The sequence below is a fragment of the Nannospalax galili genome, unplaced genomic scaffold (genome assembly GCF_000622305.1).
Source record: "Nannospalax galili isolate Female #2095 unplaced genomic scaffold, S.galili_v1.0 scaffold304, whole genome shotgun sequence".
In the NCBI taxonomy this organism is placed as follows: Eukaryota; Metazoa; Chordata; class Mammalia; order Rodentia; family Spalacidae; genus Nannospalax; species Nannospalax galili.
The window spans coordinates 508,700-515,415 of NW_008352325.1; positions in this window are offsets into that span (position 1 = coordinate 508,700).

Below are 6,716 nucleotides of genomic sequence, written 5' to 3' on the forward strand. Positions count from 1 at the left end.
TTTTTTTTGTTTTTTTTTATTTATTATTTTTATTTTATGTGTATGAGTGTATTGTCTGCATGGATGTACGTACATCCATCTCATGCAATGTCCTCAGAAGTCAGAAGAGGTTGTCAGATTCCTCTAGAACTGGAGTTAATGGATGATTGTTAGGTGCCATATGGCTGCTGGGAATTAAATCTGAATCCTTTGCAAGAAGACCCAGTGCTCTTAACCTCTGAGCTCTCTCTCCAGCCCCTATATGTTGAAACTTTGAAAATTTTCTTCCATAGAAGTAGAGAACAGAATGATTACTCGAGGTTGTAAAAGTGAGGGAGAAGGAATGGAGTTTAGATAATAGATATTAAAATGTAATTACATAGGAGGAATAAATACACTGTTTCATGCACAATAGATTGACTATTGCTTACAACAATTTGTAATATATTTTATGAAGAACTGGAATCGTTTTAATTCAAACACAGTGACAAATGTTTAATGCTAATTGGCTTTATTCAAGCTTACACATAATCACTCTATACACACAAATTAAAATAATTAGAAGGCTTAACAAAATGCCAAGTAGATGCTAGTACTTTGATAAATGATGGTGATGATGATGATGATGATGACGACAAGGTCCACAGATGATCTCACTGCTGCCCCCCAAAATTTGAGCTACTACTTCTGACTTGACACCTCCTAAATACACGTTCTTAGCCCAGATCTCTTTGTCGGGCTCCAGTCCTACACAGAACTTGTTACTTTCCTTCCTAAAGCTTGCTCTTCGTATGTTGACATTCTCAATAAATTCTGTTGGGGCCTTCCTGGTCAGACTTTGCTCACATATTGAAGAATAAATTTTAAAATATTGTATTTATTATTTTTATTCTATGTGTATGAGTATATTCCCTGCATGTATGTAAGTGTACCTATGTTAAGAAATGCCCACAGAGGTAAGAAGAGGGTGTCTGATCCTATGACACTCGGGTTACAGGTGGTTGTTATTGTCCATGTGGGTGCTGGGAACTGAACCTGCATCCTCTGTGAGAGCAGCCAGTGCTCTTATCTACTGGGCCATCTCTCCAGTCCCTGAAGAATGAATTTTAAAAAGATCCATTAAAATATATTAGCGATAATGGGGGAATTTTCATACAGACTTGGTGTTAGTTCTGCTTGAATCATTGCCCACTTTCTCCACTGGATTGGTAGTAGTACTCTTAGAAGAGGTGGGGATGGATGCTTTTATGTCAGCAAATTTTTTTTCAGATGAATCAGAAAAAAATATACAGAAACACATGCATGCACATGCATGTCCATACAGACAAACACCCAGATAGAGAATGTGTGCACATAAGTGTATTCTTGTACATGTACACGAATGAAGAAGTTATTTGTTTAAAATTTTAATGGGTGGCAAATAAAATATGGTTCATTACAGTACAGTTCCAACTTCCCTCTAAGCTTTTTTTCATGACAAAATACTAGGACACAAAGCAGAATAGAAATGTTTCTGCACTGGGAATGGAACCCAGGACCTTGCACATGCTAGATGAGTTCCCTACCATACAACTTCATCCCCAGCTCTTGCAAATGTTTGAAATGCACTTTTATACTGTGTGTGGGATACATCTTCAGGAGGCTGTTCTACTTTTTTGTTGTTCTAGGTGTGGCAATTTTAATCTAGAAGCTGAAGGTCAGATAAGCATCCTAGCAGCCACATTAAGTGCTACTAACTGCTCTGGTCAAAAAAGTACGATTTTCCTCTGTGTGCTGTTCTGAAAAGTCAGTGGGGCTCTGAATGGTTTCACTATTCTTTCCAGGTTTGTGTTATGCACATGTTTTTATATATGTCACTTATTTTCATCCAAATCACTGGACAAGTTCGAGGATGGGGCCTCTGCCAGACTATCCTGTGGTGCTTATGAAAACTCCAAATTGTATTATTGCTTAGTACACCACTCCAGTTTACCCAGAGATCTTCCTCACTCTCCATTGCTTTTGGAGCATTGCAATGTAGCCACCCACTTTCATTTCATAACACCAAATAGGTTTTCTAGGATTCCTTCAAGATCACCCACAGAAGTTCAGTGTTTACAAGGGCTCTCTGGCCCTTGGGATCGGAGCCAGGGACTTGGATGGACTTAGAGCACTTACGTAAGAGGTCACAAACTCAAATGTCTGTAGGAGCCAAGTAGTGGACAGGGGAGGGAGAAAGACTCTGGGGAACTAGAGATGTTCATCCAAAGTCAGTGGCATACCACAGACTTCACCATCTAGCACTAAATGTTCAACACTAACAAATTGTCTGTGATTGCAAGAAAATGCAACAGTTTTTAGGAAGAAATATGTGAATTTCTATGTTCTGGGTTTCTACAATGAACTTGAGATTCCCCATATATCCAACAAACCCATCAGTAGGATGAACTGGGACTTTCTCCCTGGTCCTCCCTCATTCCCCCACTACTTCATTTTTGCCCAGGTTAGTGTCAGTACTTGTTTCTTGACTTAGGGCCAAGGAGATCTTTGCTGCTGCTGCTTGGTTTCATCTGTTTTTTTTATGCCATCTGCATCACTACAACATGAACAAGTCTGTGCCATCCTTGCTCCCTGTCAAAGCCGCTTTGGTTGCCATTAAGAAACCCTGAGACCTCAGTGCATATCAGTCCTTAGTATTCTTAAATCTAGTGTTACAAACTCACACTTCTCTCACATTCCCTATAGAATATGATGTTTCTATGTTTTATTCATGTGCCATTTAAATCTGAGCTCACCACAGCTCCTGGGGACAGCCTTGCTGCTTTTTTTCGTTATGTGCCCTGGCCCTGACCTTTTAAGTGATTCTGACTCAAGGCGAGCCATCAAGGAACTTGTGGGTGATGGCATTCCAGGCAGCATCTCAGGACCAGCCCTTCCTCCCACCACCTTTTTGGCCCTAGTCTGGCTTTTTTTCATTTTTATTTTCTCCTGAACTTCTAGCATCATCTAGTCCCTAACAAGTGTGCCTGGCCCTTTTGAATGTACTCAGTTTCCATATTTGGAACTAGGATTTCTTAGATTCTGTCTAGGTTCTTTTCCTTAGCATTCAAAGCCTTTGGAAGTTATATCCCCTTCCAGTTGTTGTTGACATGATTCCTGAGGAGACATGAGCAAACATCCACTCATCCTAGACTGGAAATCAACAACAGATCAAAGTAGGGATACTGTCAAAGTCCAACTTAGTAAACGAATGAGGTATTTATTTTTTTTTGGTCTTTTTCAGACAGGGTCTCCCTGTAGCCCCAGCTGGCCTGGAACTCGTTCTGTAGACCAGGTTGGCCTCGAACTCATAGAGATCCACCTGCCTCTGCCTCCCAAGCGCTGGGATTAAAGGTGTGCACCACACCTGGCTACAAATGAGTTCTATTGGGGTTACTTAAAGGATTGTGGGTAAGGGGTTACTTAACAGGAGCATAAATGGCTCAAAAATAGCTACAGCACCAAAAGCCCACTCCAGCATGGGCGACAGCTCATAAAATCTGGAAACCTAGAGCTCACTGCACAATTTACAGGCAGCTCTGTGGTCTGAAACTCTTCCAGGCAGCTGGGTAGTCTCAGCTGTCTCTCAGCTGTTTCTACTGCTTATATATGCTTGAGGAAGGAGGGACCTAGTGAATCTGGTCAGTTTCAGGGACTTACTAAAGCTACTGAGTTTACTTCCTGCAGGATGGAATGCTTCACCTCCTCCTAAAACGGAAGTTTTCATCTTGGAGGAAATTGCTATATATCACTTGTTCCCAGGTATCAAGCCTGACCTACGCCAGCTTCATACATCAAGTCTGACCCATACCTAGCAAACTCAGTGTTTTCTTGGCTCTCCCTGCCTGCCTTCCTGACTACCTGCCTGGAGGAGGTGACGGATTCATTTTATACCCTTTTTGCTCTGTCCACAGGACACAGAAAGATCTCTCACATGCAGGCACACTATAGGCACACTAATGAGGGCTTTCCTTGGATTGTCTCCCTTAATCCCAAATTCAATCCTACGAAAAACAAATCATCATCACTCCTTCACAAATGGAGAAACTGAGGCTCAGCGCACTATATAAACTTGCCTGAGGTCACATGGAAGGGAAAACTGAGCGGAAATCCAAACCTAGACAGTTTAGTTCCAAGGGTCAAATCCTTGGGCCTTGGGCCCTGGGCCACTCCTCTCATTGACAAAAGGTGGTCATTGAGATAAAATACCCCCAAGCAAACTCAAGAGGAACACAGATACTTGAGATTTTCAATGCAAATAGCTCTATCCCTAAACAAAGCTTTGAGAAGTGTAGGTGGAAGTAAGGTCTCCGTGGATGGGAAAGAAACTAAAATCTAAGCATCTTTTTATACTAATGGACAAGTTCGAGATGTTCATTTGATTTAATTCTCATGTCACAACAACATATGAAATGCTCACAACAGAATGATGTGGGATAGATTTTGATATATACATTTGATTCCTGGCACCTGTTCTGCTCCGAGGGTCTCACTGAGTGGAGACAAAGTGTAGCAAAGCACTCATTGGACTAGGAAGGTGTGGAGCTCCCTCAAACAGCAGCCTAGAAGACCTAACGGTGTTTCTCAATTGAGTCTGCAGCTGAAACCTCAGGAGCCGAGGAGCCTAGGATTACTCATTTGGTCATAAGCTAAATTAAGCCCTACCTCAGTGAGCTAACCACAGGATAAAGGTGGGGCGACTCATAAGAAACTTTAACGCAATAAAAATATGCCTGAAAGGATATGCATGTCTAACTGTTCTTATTATCCTTAGGAGACAGGAGAAAATACAGGGAGACGAGCCAGACTTTTTTTCTTGGGGCAGGTGGCAGTAGGTGAGGTCTGGCTACAGGAACAGATCTTTGTCATGTTGAACTCCCACACTGCCTGGGAGAACCCACCCCTTCTAGATGACTCAAATACATGACAGAAAGGAAGGAAGACTTGGATCATTCCAACCCTCTCTCTTCCAAGTAGCCTTAACTACAGGTCTAGACAGCATATGTTTCCTCTGCTTGCTGATTTTCTAAAGTCTTAAGTGTGGGCCACCACTTCAAGGGGTCTTGCAGAAATGGAGAGGTTTTATTATCACTCTTGCTGCCACATTCTCATCTTCCAGACTAAAGAATCACTCGGGGAAGTGATAACTGGAGTATGCTAATAAGCCATGAAGGATGGCAGCTGGGGTCACCAGGGTCTTGGTTGCTTGCTTGCTTTGTGTGTGTGTGTGTGTGTGTGTGTGTGTGTGTGTGTGTGTGTTGTGTGTGTGTGTGTGTGTGTATGTGTGTGTGTGTGTGTGTTGTATGTGTGTGTGTGTGTGTGTGTGTGTGCATGTGTGTGTTGCTGGAACTCAAAATCAAGGCCTTGTGCATGCTGGGCAAACATTCTGTCACTGAGCTACATCCTCAACCAAAAGCATCCCAACCATAAGTCCCCTGTCTGTCTCTGTCTGTCTGCCTCACTGTCTGTCTCTATGCCACCCTCCCCACCCCCCGACACACAGGTCTCATTTGTAGTCCAGATTAGCCTTAAACCCATGATCTTCCTGCCTCAGTCCCATGAGTACTTATCTTACAAGTATGTACCATTATGTCTGGCTAGACACATAAGGGTTCTGAAATCACCACTGTGAGCTAGATTATGTCCCCCTCAACTCATATGTCAAAGTTTTAACTCCTCATATCTCAGAATATGCCTGTATTTGGAAACAAGGTTATTCAAGAGGTTATTAAATTAAAATGAGGTCATTAGTGTGGTCTCTAATCTACTTTGACTGCTATCTTTTTAAGAAGCGATTAGAACACCAACAATGGAAACAACAGGCAAGAACACAGGAGCAAGACATCAGCTCCTATCCTTGGTTTCAGTGGAAACCAACCCTGCCTGCATCTTCATCTTGTACTTCCAGGTTCCAGGACTATGAAAGAAAATAACATCTGTGGGCTGTGCTGCCCAGTTGATGAGCTCTGTTACAGCAACCTGAGTGCCACATTCAGACACCTCAACAATGGCATCAGCAAAGCTGAGTTTCTAAGCAGAAACCTGGCTCTAATGCCCAGAATAGACAAACTACCCTATCAGTATAGCACAGAAATATAGTTGGGCTGTGTATAGGTTATAAATTACTTGCTCCAACTATGCTCTGGTGGCCAACATCCCTGCTGATAAAGTTCACTGGTCCAGCCACCCCTCTCCATCACCTTGTCACATTCCCCTGTCCCTTTCATCCCAACTCTCTGTAGAACCCCTGGGCCCTCACCTTTGTATATTGTATGCCTTGTCTCTAGAAGGTGCAAATGTGCCCAATGGGATAAAAATCCTTCCTCCTCATTTTTCTCTTTGGCTGGGCATGGTCCTCTGTTCGATTGGCACTCCTGTGTGTGTGCATCCCTTCAGTCTCTTGAGATTTGCACTTGCCTGCATTCTTTCTGTGTGCAGACCATGACAGTGGTCATACTCACTTGTGGTTCTCTACACATGGCAAATGTCACTAGGAACTCAGGACCCCTGACTAGGGTCCCAGTTTGGACACACGAATAGTTCTCAGCAACAGCACCTATAAGCAGCTGCTCTAATAAATCAGAGCATTAAGGAAAGGGAAGACATTGCAGCATCTGTGATCAGCCTCTGGAAGAGAAAAGTCACACAAGAATCCTCATCCCCTCTTTTAGCAGAGTATAGAATGCACTTCACACACACACATACACACAAATGAACAA